Below are 16,148 nucleotides of genomic sequence, written 5' to 3'. Positions count from 1 at the left end.
CTTACTATATTCTAATCTCATTACATAACATATTATTATATTGAATATAATAATCATATCAATGTTAAATATATATATATATATTATTGATCGTTTTGTTGGATAAAATAAATGTTAACATTTATCTTCAGAAGCTTATGTGACTCTTAAAAAGGAAGGAAATAATTCCCTTTTAAATATTTACAAAATAATTTTTTTTGTATTTCAGCGTAGCTACGCTATTTAAAGATTGTGGTATATTTCGGTAATGACTGACCTTTTTATTCAAAGGACACATTAAACATGACTAATTCACCAAAACCCTCACGAAGGCCAATTGGAAATATCCACGATGATACTATTTTGATGATATACAAAATAGTGTGAAAAACCTTGAGGTTGATTCACATGCCGTTGTTTCTGTCAGTATTACCCACAAACCTCTGTGCTGTGAGTCAGTCTAGTGTCACCCCGTTTCCTGTTTAAACGTGTGGCCTTCCACTCTCATCACACACGCGCACGCACACACACACACACACACACAGGCACACACAATAACGAGATATTCTTGGAAAAACTCAATCAATCAGCATCAGTCACATCTTATTAAACAGTATAAAGTTGACTGAGAGAAACAAATTCACAAGTCATGTTCCTAGTCTGAGAGCCTCTGAAAGCTCTGATCATGTTCAAATCATTGTTTTTGGAAAAATGCACCTATTAATTCATATTAAAATGGGAATGCACATTCTGAAAGAATACATTCAACACAAAATAGTAAATATAAAATAATATAGACTATAAAATAGTCACTTTTGATAAAACCAACAGCCAAATACATATATTATGAATATAAAATTACCTTATTAAATCAAGTTAAATTTGATTAAATTAAGATTTGAATAATTATTAAATAACTAATAATTATAATTATATCACTTGCATAAATTTCATTTCGTAAACGTTACTGTAAAAGAACCAACCCTATTTTTTAGTTCATTATTACTAAAGATTCAAACAAAGTATTTAGTAAAACACAAAGTAAAATGCTCTGTATACGATTCAAAAACAACATTCAAATAGTAAACTGCGATTTAAACACTTTAGCTACAGATAAAATGCACAAAGCCTTAAAAAAATTGTCTTGTTTCATAAAATGTTGCTGCTATAACGTAATGCTTTAGCACAAATGCAGACACAGCAGAAAAAAAGCAAAACTGATATACTGCCCTGATGGCGACTTAATTTACTCACGTGAACACCTAAAAAACATGCATTAAAAACACACACAAACAAAAACAACACCATCTCAACCGCTCACTTCACAAGATCTCCTCCCACATTCAAATCTTTTCAGACAATATCTGGTTTCTCCATCTCTAGCTGCTTATTTTAACTGTCATATTTCTGCTATTGTGTTGTGGGTTATTTATTTGTAATCTAGTGTGACTGTCCAATGTCTGCTGTTGGTTATGGAGTGACCTTGAGTATAGGAAAGCTGCTATATAAATAAAACATATACTTCACTGATTTTTCATACTCTTTGCCTCACCTATGATATATTCTTTTATATATAAGAAAGGTGTACACATTGTTTGTTTACCAGGGCTCTAAACACTGCACCAACATAGATTACACCTCATATACAAACACACACACACACACACACACTGATATTCAAGTCTCTTGCATTCCTCTAGAGATTTGCTCCTGACATTTCATTACTTTAGGCCTCAGTCCAGTTAGTTTTGATGTCCTCTCATTAGCAGAGTCTGTTAGTGAAGGCGAAGCTAATTAACCTTGCGGCCCCCTCTCGAGAGATCATTAGAGGGAAGGAAAGCGAGAGAGAAAGACACTGACTTACCTGGAATTCAGACATTTCGCCATAGCCGCCATTTTATAAATAAACCACAGCCTTCTGCCTGAGACTCTCAGGTTTATCAGTGTGCAGTAGTTCAGTCCACCTCAAGGCACCTTAATGAGCTGACCAATCACTGCTCTCGCTGAAGAACTCATGCAAATTGCAGAGTAAATATTCATACTGTTATTTAAATATTCAATTCCAACTCAACAGAAGGCTATTGACTCAAACTTCTAGCTTGAAAAGTGCTCAGCTGTGCCAGTTCAACTAATTGTCACATGAAAGAATGAATGAGATAACTCATACAGTCACTCTCTCCTCATTTCCCTCCCACATTTTCTCTCCACCCTCAAACACCGCTTTATTTCACCCCCTACACTTCCTCTGACATCTTTAAGCACAGGGTACGAGTGAGCACACACACACACACACACACACACACACACACACACACACACACACACACACACACACACACACACACACACACACGCACACACGCACACACGCACACACAAAAGGAAAAGTTATTATCTAGAGACATGTATAGGGCAAAATATGTGGTTATTCTTTGTTGTTCAGTTGTGGGCAGCTTAATGTTGAGAAAGAAGGAGGTAGAAAGAGAGAGAGAGGCAGAAAGAAAGAGGGAGAGACACTCACAGGTCTTGTCAGCATAAGAAAGTGCTGGGGTGGCTGGAAAGTGCTCATCACAAGAACGAAAAACAAGTGTATATCATTTTCGCTCTTCACACGCCTATCTTTTCCACTGCTCGTTCTCAGTGCGCTAAGAATTACCACATCTGCCCAGCGAAAATGAAACTGAAATAGCGCCAATGAACCGCAAGAGGGCAGCGGTACCTTTAATAATCATGCGAGAAACCAGCTTCACGAGCGGCTTTACACGAGCGATTTCTTGATATTTTTCGACTTTAACTTTTTTTGTCATGTTTATTTTATATATTTAAAGGTTGTGGTCTTTATTAATAAAGCTGCTATTAGGTGTAAATATATTTTAACTTAAAAGGGAGACCAATAGGCTATTAAAGCTGCACGAGAGTCTTCACAGATCGAAGGACATTTCCTTCTGACATTTTCACCTTTTAACTTTTTCATCGTCATGTTTATTTTACAAGAGTCTAATTTCCGTGTAGGCTAAATAGGTTCGAGTTTTGTGAATTAAAAGAGTCCGAAACTGAATCAGTCTCACGCTGGATGAGCGCCTGTACAGAGGCGCAAATGAACGATATTAGTCGTTTGCTTTAACTCCATCCATCATGTCCATTTTAATGGAAAATTAAACGGTTTTTTTTTTCACGTATAGGCAAATTGAGATTTACATTTGGAAAGCTGATATCTTTTCAGAGTAAATTATGTTGATGTCGTTCCGTGAGATCCCAATGTATAGCATACCCTAGGCTAATTATGTTATCTGTACAGGCGAAGTAGGCTAACTTATATCGAGCTCTAGATATTACGCGATTTAATTATTAATATTAACACCATAGGCCTATATGAAACCGAGGAATGAGGGATATTAGTAGCCCATTCAATAAGCTGTAGGCTACTGTCTATCACGTCAAATATTTACAACACATTTCCTCAACAGTTTTTTATCATTTAGGGAAATATTTTGAAAAGGCTTATATAATTAAAACTCAACAGAACACATTTTAAACGTCTAATATTTACATATGGTGTCTGAATGGTCCTTGACAAAACATTCAGTATTACTATATATAGGCTACACATAAGGCTATATCTATAGCTATATATATATATATATATATATATATATATATATATATATATATATACAACAACGTTGTACAAATACAATACAACTAATAATACTAAAAATTTTAGAATGTAGTAAGAAAATGTTTGAAACATTGGGTTTTGTGTTACACTATCGATTTAACCGTGCAATATATAAGCAACAGCCATAAATCACCTACTTGCATTTGTTTTAAAAATACATACATACACACACACACACACACACACACACACACACACACACACACACACACACTTTCATACCTTTTCCCAAACACCATACACAGCCTCCTTACACACAATTATTCACACACAGGACAGTTGATGCGTCCTCTGGTATAAGCCTTTTACCCCAGCGCTCATAATGGATCTGTCTTCTGAATATGTGTGTGTGTAATGCTCAGGGTCACGGTCAGGGGTTTAGCAAGTTTTTGGGCCTCCTTTTATGTACCCCCCAAGCTCTTCAGTAACGCCTGTCAGGGCCGTGACAGACGGCGCGTGGGTGTGTGTGTGTCCGTGCGAGGGACTGAAAGAGGGATGCTGGGTGGCGTGTGTTGGGGTCAAGGGTCACTCCGCTGCACACCCTCCTTCATCCCCCCTCCCCCTGGTCTTGCCCCCCTTGACCTTTGGGGAGGCCAGTGAGGGGTACGTCTGCCCCGGAGGAACGGGAGGCGGGGTCTCTCTCAGGGACAGCTCTATAAATAACGCTGGCCTGCTGATCATAGACTAGTTGCGTTGCCCCAATTAGTTTTGATGTAATTAGGTGCCAAAGGATAGGTAAACAAACATGTTTACGTACATATATTTTAGCTTCAGTCTACAGTTAAATGTAAAAACTGACATGCAGGAGGAAAGAAGTTATAAAAGTTTGTACACTGTAAAAAGTGATAACCTGCCTTTTTTTAAAATGATGATTAAACCTTAAATTAACTTTTGTTATTGTTACCCAGTCCAAGTTATAATATTTTATTCAGTATTTATTATTTAATTCATGAATATTACGACAACAAAAATAATATTTGAAATGTAATTTGAAATGTTACCACTTTAAAGGGATAGTTCACCCAGAAATGAAAATTCTGTCATCATTTACTCACCCTCAAGTTGTTCCAAACCTGTATGAATTTCTTTCTGCAACACGTTATTTTAAGGTGACGTAGTTACACGTTACTACAAGTGTTTACTATAAATTGTGCTTATTAAACTAAACTAACCAAACCATAAACCAAACCATAACTCTATAGTAAGTACATGTAGTTAATTAATATTACTCAGTATTTTGACTAAGTAAAATGGAGCTATGTCACCTTAAAATAAAGTGTAACCTTTCTTTCTGCTGCTGAACACAAAGAACGATATTTAGAAGAATATGAGTAACCAGTTGTGTTTCTTTTGTGTGTTTTTTTCCAAACGGAAGTCAATGGTGTCCCACAACTGTTTGGCTCAAATATTTTTTTTTTTTAATCTTCTTTTGTGATAAGCATGATAAAGAAATTCATACAGGTTTGTAACAACTTGAGGGTGAGTAAATGATGCCAAAATTTTAATTTGTATGGCTTATCCCTATAAGCCATACAAACAAAAATGGAAGTCTGGACTTCTAGGGCTAATCATTTAACAGACTTTCAATGTAAGTGCGTAACTGCCCAAAAAATGATTAGTTTGTTTTAACAAATTGAATGAAGCGTCACATTTTTTTTAAGGTGGTAATCAGGAACATACCACAAAGAAACACCGTCCTTAGTGCTTTATCCAGGAATATCCCTTTGATCCAAACTAATGCAATACCAAAACAACAAATGCAGGGCTCTAAAGATGCAGTGCAAACACACACACACACACACCTTCCCATACTTCAAGCACAGCCGTGACTCCCCCTCGTCTCAAGGAGAGATGCAGAGGCAGGTTATGGTGTTAAATCTTATCGGCTGTTGACCTGATTTAAAGACAATGGAGCAGAACAATGGAGGGTACAGGTTTAAAAGTAGACCTCTCTCGCACTTTCTCTCTCTCTCTCGCTCTCCCTAACCGAAATATACTAATAAAGTTGCATCATGTTCTGCTCAGGTTTTGTATTCAAGATTCACTTCAGACATGGTGCATTTTAATAATACATTTAGTTGCATCACATCATGTAGTATATATACGATTTTTACAACAACAATTACAACAAAACTTTACGGTAACTCTAGGCCTCGTTGTTGAGTTTATTTCCCTCTCTCTCTCTCTCCCTCTCTCTCTCTCTCTCTCTTTCTCTCTCTCGGTACAGCAGTGCTGGTCAGCTGCGGTCATGACATCACTGGACAGCACAGCTCTCCAATAGGACACCTAGCCACGTTGCCAGGCAACAGCAGTGAAAGACCTGCATGTGTGTGTGTGTGTGTGTTTGTGAGCGTGTATGTGATAATCAAACTAAAAACCTGAATGTTCGGTGTTCAAGTAATAACTTGGTTTGGTTTTGTTCAGACAAACAAATTCGCTCTCTAACATGACGAGTAAAAAATATGAATACACAATTCAAACAAAGGCGCACCGTAATTTCTGACTGCCATAGAGTAAATTAAATATATATTATGTAGCAGACTTCAACAACATGCATTTTAGTGATCTAAAATGTTTTGAAGTCAAAATGTTTTTACAAGGAAAAAAAATACTTCTGTATTTTAATGCATTTTTAAGAGGCTTTTCAGCTCTTAAGAATCTTCTGGGGTTTATTTGTATTAGTGTATTGTGTGTTTACGGGCAGCATGTCGGGAGTATTTTCTTGGCCTCTAGCTGTGGTTGTGTGTTTCAAGTGCATCTTAGCCGCACGTGTTTCTAAAAGAGGATTTACGTAAATATATTTGTGCTGGAGTATGCGCAAGCCTCTCCGGCGGTGGGTATTTTGTATTTGTGTGTGTACGTGAGTGTCTCTCGGTTGGTATTTTGTATTATTGTGTGTGTGCGCCTCTGCGCCTGCCGTCTCAGGAGTGTATATTATATCCGATACAGTACCTCTTTCGCGCACCACATATTTCTGGGCCGATCGATACCTCTGACTCCCTACAAGACAATAATCGCTCCTCTCCCCCCTCCCCTGTATGGCTACCATTATTACCACCCTCCCCGGGGGAACACACAAAACAGGGAGGGAGGCTGACGCTTCTACCCTTCCTCCATCCCTCTGTCCGTCCACCCCGACCCTCTGTCCTTCTATTATTTCACCCCGACAGGAGGTGTCAGAGATGGAGGGATGGAGTGGACGACAGAAAAAAAAAAGTGGCAGGAACCGTATTAAGATATGAGTAAACGCAGGACGAGAGACAAAGAGGAGAAGAAAAGTGAGTGCAGGTGCATTGTGATTGTACAATAAAAGGAGGGAATGACAGGAGAAGGCAACGAAGATTTACACAGCTGTCTCCTAATAAAGGATAAGAGGGAGGGCTTAGACGTTGAGAGAGGCAGCGTATAATTATGACCCTCAAAAGCGCAAAATGTAGAGAATTCTAAATCGTACGGCAAGTTCAAAGAGCGTAGTGAATCTGACGTGTCTGCGAATCCCATTTGGGGGACGGTGTCCGTCCGTGACAGAATCTACTAAGCAACTAAACAGCATGATGTATGCGTTATGGGGGACGGCAGATTGCTTGGTGTATGGGTTTATCGATTGCACCAGACTTAAATTGGCTCTCAATTAAAGAGAACACTTATTTGACCTCTTCCTCGCCGCCTGCGCCGCACGTCTTTCTTTTCTTCCCTCACCTGCACATCCATCTCTCTCTCGCTCTAAGGCTACGACCTCAAACCTGTTCCGGCCTGCTCAAACCTGGCGGCCGGTCCCTCCGCATGCCTCTTTCATTTCGCCCGGATCCTGCAGAATCTTTCACCCGCTATCAATCCGGTTAAAACTGCAGAGATGAATTATTAAGTTTATTTATTCAAACACTATTAATAATATAAGCAGACACAACACCTCGACTCGAGGCGGACGGGGAGAAGTGCGTGAAAAAGGAGAGAAAAGGTGTTGTACATAGTAGTAGTAGTTGGAGGGCTAAAAAAGGTGGAGGGAGAGGAGAAGGGAGGGTTAGGAAATTGGTCTGGCTAGCGGAACAGCTTTTCACCCCTCTATCCCCCCTCCACCACCACCCTCCCCTTCTCTCCCCCATTCTGCTTTGTATTCTGTGGAGATGACAGGGAGAAAGCTTTATTGCTCCGAGTTGGTATCGATCGGGGCCCCTCTCGGAGGGCGCTCAGACCTGCACATATTGAAGGCACTTTTGCAACGCCGGCTTCCTCCCCCCTTTCCTCTCGTTTCTTCTTATTATTATTCTTTCTTTCTTGTTTTGCTTCGCTTTCTCTCACGCACTCTTTCTTGCATCGTTTATGCGGCCTGGGGATTTAAAAAATCACAGTTTCGAGGCGCTTCGAGAACTGGGTTGTATTTACCCGAGTGCTTCTTACACGAGTGCGGCAGGGAGTCGAATCAACAGTGGGCCTCACAATTCAAACATGGATGAAAACACACAAACTTACAGATCTCTTATTCCCTCGTCCTCAGACTAATTTCTTCATTCCTGTCTCTTTTATCGTCTTGCGCACTTGGCTAAGCGCTTTTTTTGATGTGGGCTCAACAAATGTCAGCGTTCCTGTGAAGGGAGGTGAAAAAGTGACAAAAGGGAGAGAAATCGACAGAAAGATACACGCTTTTCCTGCTCTTGAAGGATCGAAGGCTGTTTTGTAAGGTAGGTGTGTTGTCGCCGGCTAGCGCGGTGATGCTAACAGCACCTCAGCATCTGAAAACATTAGGAAGGCTGTGTGGAAATAGACTGACAATTCCCCTGAAGAATGGAGGGAGGGGAAAAAGAGAGGGATAGTTGTGTGGATGAAGGCCCCCTCTACCCTTCGCTCGTGCCCTTGGGCAAGGTTTTTCACCCATGGTTCCCTGGGGTGTGTTCAACCTCTTCTCCTCCTCCTGTCTTTCTTTCGTCCATTTCGGCCACAGCACCTGCGCTTCTTTCGAGAGCCATCACAGGTTATTTAACAAAACTCCATTTTGAATGGCGAGGCTCATGGCCACATTCGTACTCGGACGGCGTCCTAAGCTCTGGCTGAAAAAGGTGGCCACTCTGCTGTCTAATTTTACCTCGCCCTCTCCATCAGCCTACCTTTCCACCGCCTCAGTGCCACTTATGTTCACTCACCAAATGACACACACAAACACCCCCATCTCCCCCCATCCATCGCTCGCTCGCTCACTCTCTTTGTTGCTACGTCGTCGGCTATATGGTCGTCAAGCATGGCAATTTTGCCAAAATCACAGTGAGTGTGTGTATTTGAAGGGGAAATGGCAAGATATGTGTTTTTGTGTTAAAGATGTTGAAAGGGGAGTGTGCGTGTGCTCGATGTGGCTTAAAAGTACTTTGTGAAGTCACCTTTTGATTTGTAGTTTGTTAGGGAACTGCACTTTCTGTCAAAAGGAGCAAACAGAACTGAAATAGATCTTATTGTGGACGTAAAAATAAAGGATGTAAATAAAATAAAATAAAGAAATAAAGTCATAAAAATGTATACAATTAATGGTGGCCTACTGATGCCATCTTATTCAAAAGCTCAACTTAAGAATATGCTAAATTCTCTCTATCATGAACTAAAATTATTTTTAAGTCTTTCTATGAGTTATGAAATTTATTTGGCTCATTTGTCAAGGAATATCCTTTTTTCTTTTAAAACGTCTTCAATAAATGTTTATGAAAGATCTAATACAGTTCTTAATGTAACTTGGATTATATATATATATAATCGTAAAATATAATATTTTAAAGACATATACATATTGTTTTTAATTATTATTTACATTTTAAATATGTATATTTAATTTTTTTTATAATTTTACAGTATAACCTATACTATACATATATAAATAATTTAAAGTAATTTATTTCTCAGTGAATATTGAAACAATATAAATGTGATTCTGATTATTTTAAAAAAGAGACTAAGAGAGTGTATTTCTGTCAGTGCCTGCATGTATATATGTGCCGTCTCTTGATTGCTGGGTTGTGGTCTTGCTGGGTGCCAGTGTACTGAGGTGCTGGGAGAGTGGCACATCACCAGCTGAGAGAAAGAGTGAAAGAGAGAGAAAAATGAGGAGAGGAAGAGAGCTGAGAGGCTTTGGAGAGCGCCGGTCCCCCAGCCGACCGCCATTTCACACTGGTGACCAACACAAATTGGATCAGGCCATGTTCTCATTGCACCAGCAAAAAATCAGACACACAAAATGGCTGAATCTCCAGAACCGCAATACTGGACACTGGACCACTGACTAATGAATAGAGGAAAACAATTGTAAAACAAAGTGAATACTAATAAGGAAATAATGTATGTAAAGGACAATAAAGAATATCATGCAACATTCAGATTGTAGTGACCTACTACCATAATGTTTTATAATGTGAATGAATATTTCATATTAGAATAATAGAAAGTTTAAACTGAATATGCCCCTTTTAACCACTTCTCTGGCAATATAAAGGGAAAATGGGTAAAGTCAGCCTCAAACTCTGGTTGCAAACCAGGCACTGTCACTGATAATCCTGATTTGATTAACCCAAAACTTTAACATATCTGTGATATTATTACTTAAAGGGATAGTTCAGCCAAAAAAAACAGAAGTGTCATTAATTACTCCCCCTCATGTCGTTTCAAACCTGTAAGACTCTCGTTCATATTTGGAGCACAAATTAAGATCTTTTTGATGAAATCAGAGAGCTTTCTGTCAACCCATTGACAGCTACACAACTGACACTTTGACACTTCAAAAAGTTCATAAAGAGACCATAAAACTAATCCATATGAATTGAGCGGTTTAGTCCCCTTTTTCTGAAAAGTCTTGATTGCTTTATATGATGAACAGGTTCAATTTAGGCTTTATTCACATATAAACATTCATCAGCAGCACAATTGAGCTTCAGCAAGAACCAATGATGATCATTCTCGTGTTACGCAGCACGTTTAAGCTTCAGCAAGAACCAATGACGTTCATTCTCTTGTTACGCAGCACGTTTGAGCTTCAGCAAGAACCAATGATGTTCATTCTCGTGTTACGCAGCACGTTTAAGCTTCAGCAAGAACCAATGACGTTCATTCTCTTGTTACGCAGCACGTTTGAGCTTCAGCAAGAACCAATGATGTTCATTCTCGTGTTACGCAGCACGTTTGAGCTTCAGCAAGAGGTTTATTTACACTCATCAAGCAGGTTCGGTTGAGCTTCTGTTTATGTTCTCTGATCAATGTTTATATGTGAATAAAAGCCTATATAAATTCAATCTGTTCATCATATAAAGTGATCGAGTCTTTTGAGAAAATGTGGATTAAACCACTCCATTCATATGGATCGCTTTATGGTCTCTTTATGAACTTTTTGAAGTGTTAAAGTGTCAGTTGTGTAGCTGTCAATGGAAGGACAGAAATCTCTCAGATTTCATCAAGATCATCTTCGATTGTGCTCCAAAGATGAACGAAAGTCTGACAGGTTTGAAACAACATGAGGGTGAGTATGGGTCAACTAACCCTATATAATTATTTTCCCCCACCCATGCTGCTGCCCAGGTTACATTAAGTTAATTAAGTCATGCGGTTTCACAGGCAGAGAAACTAATGACAGATTATAAAAAAAATATACTACAAAAAAAAAAAAAAAAATGCACTGATGAATCGTGCACAGTAAGACCAGGGGGCATTTATTAATAAAGTAAATGGAGTCGATATTGATTTAATGTTGTCTTTAACACATGAATGCTATTATATGTAGCATTAACCTGACAAAGAAACAGATTCTCCTGCATGCTCAATGATGCTTAGAGATCTAAAGAACATCCGTCAAGTTGTGTGCAAAGAAATGATTCCCTGATAGTAATTCAGTTTTGATCGAGCGGACACTTCCATTCAAGTCCTCTATGAATTTAATCAACATCATTTCTAAGCTATGACCTTGAGCATAAAACAGCTCCATATGTAGATAAGTCCTTCACTTTTAAAGATTTGCAAAACCTTGCCTGACAATATCTCGAGATACGCTGCTTTTGGAAAAGACGTCCTTGCCTTTTCACTGACCTGTGATGTTTGTAGTCAACTTTTTTAAAAGGTACGACAGGGTGAATGTCTGATAGAGTTTGAATTGAGCACGTCTGAAACCACATCTGTAAGAAAATACTGAAAATTGCCAAAGTTTAATTTGGTTTGTATTGAGGATTCTAAGCCCACACAGTAACGCTAGATGTATCACATACTTAACATTATATACTACATGTTTGTCATCAACTAAATGAAACACAATGAAATCAGAAGGTAATTATGCACTGACTCTACCAAGCAAGCCGAATTCACCATGTAAAGACATTTATCTTCAAGTATGCGGCTTGAAGTTGAAGCAATTTGTGCTATTCAACTATAGCGAACAACTAAATAAGTGTCTGATATCTTTACCTCTTATGATCAGATGGAGCAAATGCCAACATAACCTAAATTTAATGTCATGCGTATTTGCTAATGCACGCTGTGCGTATTTGTTTATGCGAGAGTGTGTGTAGTTGTGGTGCCACGTGTTCGGCGTGTTTACACTGGGAGAGAGGGGCACGTGGGGCGATATCTCACGGCAATCGATGAGAGGGGGAGCGGAGGGGGGGGAGGAAAAATCGGTAAGGAAAGCAGGTTATCTCCCGTCATTAATGGGGGGGAATCCCGGGTAGGTGGACCCTGCGTGTGTGTATGTGTGTAAGTTGGGGGAAGACCTGGATTCATTGAGAAAAAACACAGACTGTTTGGCATCGGGAGAAAGCAGACAATTATCTGTATTGATTAAAGCCAGCCAGCCAGCAGGCTGAAGACAGAAAACTATGACTAGATCAATAGAGAGAAGGGGAGAGGGAGAGAGACAGAAAGAGAGAGAGAGGGGGGGGGGGGGGGGGGAGGCAGGACGGCTGCGTGTTTTGTGGGGGGGGGGTACTGCAAATAGGTTGTGAGTTGGCAGAAAAAAAGCTGTGTGATGCAACAAGTTATACGAAGCAAACGGGACAGAAAAAGGCACGGAACCCTGTGGTGGACAAAGAAAGTGTTGTGTTAAGTCAATGAAAGTAAAACAGGGAAACGAGAGTTAAAATGTTTTTAGTGAACAGTAAAAAAAAGCTTTGCGAAGAAATCATGGAAAAGCGGTTTTGCTTATTCTTTCTATACTTTTGAAGCATTTAACGCATTTGAAAATCAAAATATTTTTAACCCTTATCATTTAAAAAACTCAAAAACCAAAAAGAAAAAGAAAAAAAAAATGCAAACTCAACTTTGGGCTAGTGGTTAAAACTCAAAACACTTCTTACCACTCTCAACTTTACTGCCTCCCGTATTACAAACAAATTGAGCAAATTCATAATACAATGAAGGTTTGTGTTAAAGATGTTGTGTTCTACAGTAAATATTCTTTTCTAGCTCAACTACTGACATGGCAGAGCAATCTAAAGTTACTTAAACTGTTGATATGTTGATAATTAGCAACTTGACAAGAATGAAGTCTGGTTTTATGTTAGTGTGATATCGCAGCGCGCACAGTCTGCTCCGGTCCAGAGACACAGAGCGGATTATATGAGCGAGTTGGCGCAGACCAGAAAACGTAACGGATCTATTTGAATTCTGCACAGAATGCTATAGATTTTATGAGATGAAAAATAGCATTTAAAAAATGCTATTTTAAAGCGATTTGGAGGACACTACAGCTTTACAAAACGCTATTGGCTATTTAACAAAACGCTATTGGCTATTTTAAAAAGGGGAGGAGCTGTTTGATATGTCCCGCCCTGTTTTCCTGTTAAGTGGATATTACATCCTTTAATAATCATAGCACAGATTAGAGGTTTTCAAACAGGAAACTTTCTCTATATGAGGGTCTGTGATAGGGATGGGCGATATGGACTGATGGATGATATATCACGCTATTTTCTGGCATAAAAGAATACATTTAAAAAACAGTAAAAATTATCCCTTGCAGAAAAAGTTGGAGATATACATTTCTTCTGTAAAAGTGCAGATGATGTTTAAATAGTGCAACTGTACTGAAAAACATCACACAATAATAATTCAAATCAATTACAAGTTTGAAATGTAAAAAAATAACAATAATACTGATAAGATAATAATACTACTACGAATTCTACAATATAAACCGCACTAAGGATTAATGAGCTGCTGGGTTCATGAACATTAATCCCGTCTGCACATTAGTGTCTGCTTGCTCATAAAATCGGAATATTCCAAATGAACTAATATACAAATAATATAATTTACATGTAGACGTCATGTATACTTCAATTCTGCGTGGTGGTGTTTTCACATCTGTAGTTCGGTTCATTTGGTCCGGACCAAGGGCGATAGCATTTTTCAGGCGTTTTGGTTCCTTTTCACACCACACTGATTGCTCTGGTCCGAATCAGTTGATGAGTTGATGAAACGAACCAAAATGCAGTCACGTGACAACATCCACATCACTGGTTGGCCAGATGTGTCTTGAACGTATTTCCATCACTGCACTTCGATTGGTCAGAATTATCGTGCGGGAAAATTCCAACAGAACTCCTGAAGTAAACAAAGAGGAGGAAAATCCGGCAGACAACACTACGCTGCTTTTATCCATGATCATAGTTTATTATATAGTTTATCTACACCACTTTATGCAAATAATAACATTAGTCCTCATCCCATAATACACACTATGGGCACTATGGCAAAACTATGACTACGGCAGCTGGTTTAGTCTAAAAATGCGCAGTTCTTTGGCAGTTGGGTCTGTTCGAGGTCGGATCACGTTCTCACCACAAACGAACCGCCCCAGAGTTCGTTTGAAAGCGTACCGAGGTACGCTTGATTGGTCCGCTTTTATTGCGCACCAAAGTGTGATTTCTGCATTTACACCTGCCTAAACGAACCGCACCAAGGGGGACAACGAACTCTAGTGCGATTCAACCGAACTGGGTGTATTCACACCTGTTTAATTTAGTTCGGCTGAATCGCACTAGAGTTCGTTGTCCCCCTTGGTGCGGTTCGTTTGGGCAGGTGTGAATACAGCAATCGCACTCGGGTGTGCACCAAAAGCGGACCAAACTGTTGGAGTTCTGTTGGAATTTCCCCGCACGTTAATTCTGACCAATCGAAGTGCAGTTATGGAAATACGTTCAAGACACATCTGGCCAACGAGTGATGAGGGTGTTGTCACGTGACTGCATTTTGGACCAGAGCAACCAGTGTGGTGTGAAAAGGAACTAAAATGCCTGAAAAATGCTACAAAGTATTATTTTTCGCCCTTGGTCCGGACCAAATGAACCGAACGACAGATGTGAAAGCACAGTAGACTCTCTCGCTCTCTATTCGAATGTGTGAGAAACACTGAGCGCTCTCAGCAAAGGGACAGCGAGTCGTGCGTCTCACATTATTGTTTAGGCTACTGCGCGTCAAATACACTGTGCATGAGATGAACTGATACAGTGCGCTTTACGGATCACTTGACGGAGAGCGAAACTCTCAAGTGCTCAGCTAGTGTTCGGCGAGATAAAATATAGTGTGTACCAGTTCCAGATTGTAGATGTATTACTCGTTTAGCGATAAACTATCGCCTCAGCTTTACGTCTGCCTTCCGCCATGCGCTTGAGCTGCGAATGGGTACCGTCATCAACTAGGCTTTATCGTTATTAATGCGGGAAGACTAATTCTTATCATGAGGAAAAAGTTTACCGGTATATCGCAAACGATAATATGTCGCCCATCCCTAGTCTGTAGCACCAAAAAGTAGAAAATAAAATCGAATTAATCACAATTGTAAATCAAAAAATTGGAAAGTATGCACAACAGAATCTTGTACCTGCATAAAGTATGTTTTGGGCCTTACACACGTGCCTTGAGTCACACTCAGTATCAATAAAAATGGCAAAAAGTCATGAAACTGCTACTTTACTGGAGAAAAAATAGGATTAACAAAAGTTTATCAGGCATTCTGCATAAATCACAGGTTTCCGCCTCTTGTATTGGACGAAAATTGTAAATCACTGCTGAGGAAACAGACGCACAAAGTGAGAGGTGTAGTTACATGTTGCGGTTATTAGTGACAACATGAAGCCAGATTAGCAGACAAGAACTAAAGAAAGATGTGTATGTTTGTGTCTCCAGCTACAGTTGTGTGCTTTGTACAATGTGCAAAAATACATCTTTCATGATTAAACTTGAAAGTCGACCCTACTGTGCAAGTGTGTCTAACAAGCCACTTCAAAATCAGCAACCAATCACACACACATAAACAGCTGGACACACATATTCAATTATGGCACACTCGTACATTGTAGTGCACAAGACTGGCCTGATTACTCTCTCTCTCTGTGAGGGCGAGCGTGAAAGAGAGAGAGGGAGAGAGAGAGAGAGAGAGAGAGAGAGAGAGAGAGAGAGAGAGAGAGAGAGAGAGAGAGAGAGAGAGAGAGAGAGAGAGAGAGAGAGAGAGAGAGAGAGAGAGAGAGAGAGAGAG

General features: G+C 39.5%; 1 protein-coding gene across 18 annotated transcripts in view; it reads right to left on the bottom strand.

The window, feature by feature from the left end:
• Positions 1-16,148, bottom strand: part of pou2f2a (POU class 2 homeobox 2a) — a 65,518-nt gene that overhangs the window by 19,086 nt on the left and 30,284 nt on the right. Inside the window, exon 1 of one of the 18 annotated variants that reach the window (XM_079590681.1) lies at positions 1,844-1,874. The exons of the other annotated variants lie outside the window; for them this stretch is intronic. The gene's annotated coding sequence lies outside the window, so the exon portion shown is untranslated. Of the gene's footprint in view, positions 1-1,843; positions 1,875-16,148 lie in introns of those variants that run through there. 18 annotated transcript variants of the gene reach the window in all.

This window comes from Phoxinus phoxinus (assembly GCF_949152265.1).
Source record: "Phoxinus phoxinus genome assembly, chromosome: 19".
Classification (NCBI taxonomy): Eukaryota; Metazoa; Chordata; class Actinopteri; order Cypriniformes; family Leuciscidae; genus Phoxinus; species Phoxinus phoxinus.
Note: the sequence above shows the minus strand (reverse complement) of the source record. Positions and strands in the feature narration are given on the sequence as shown.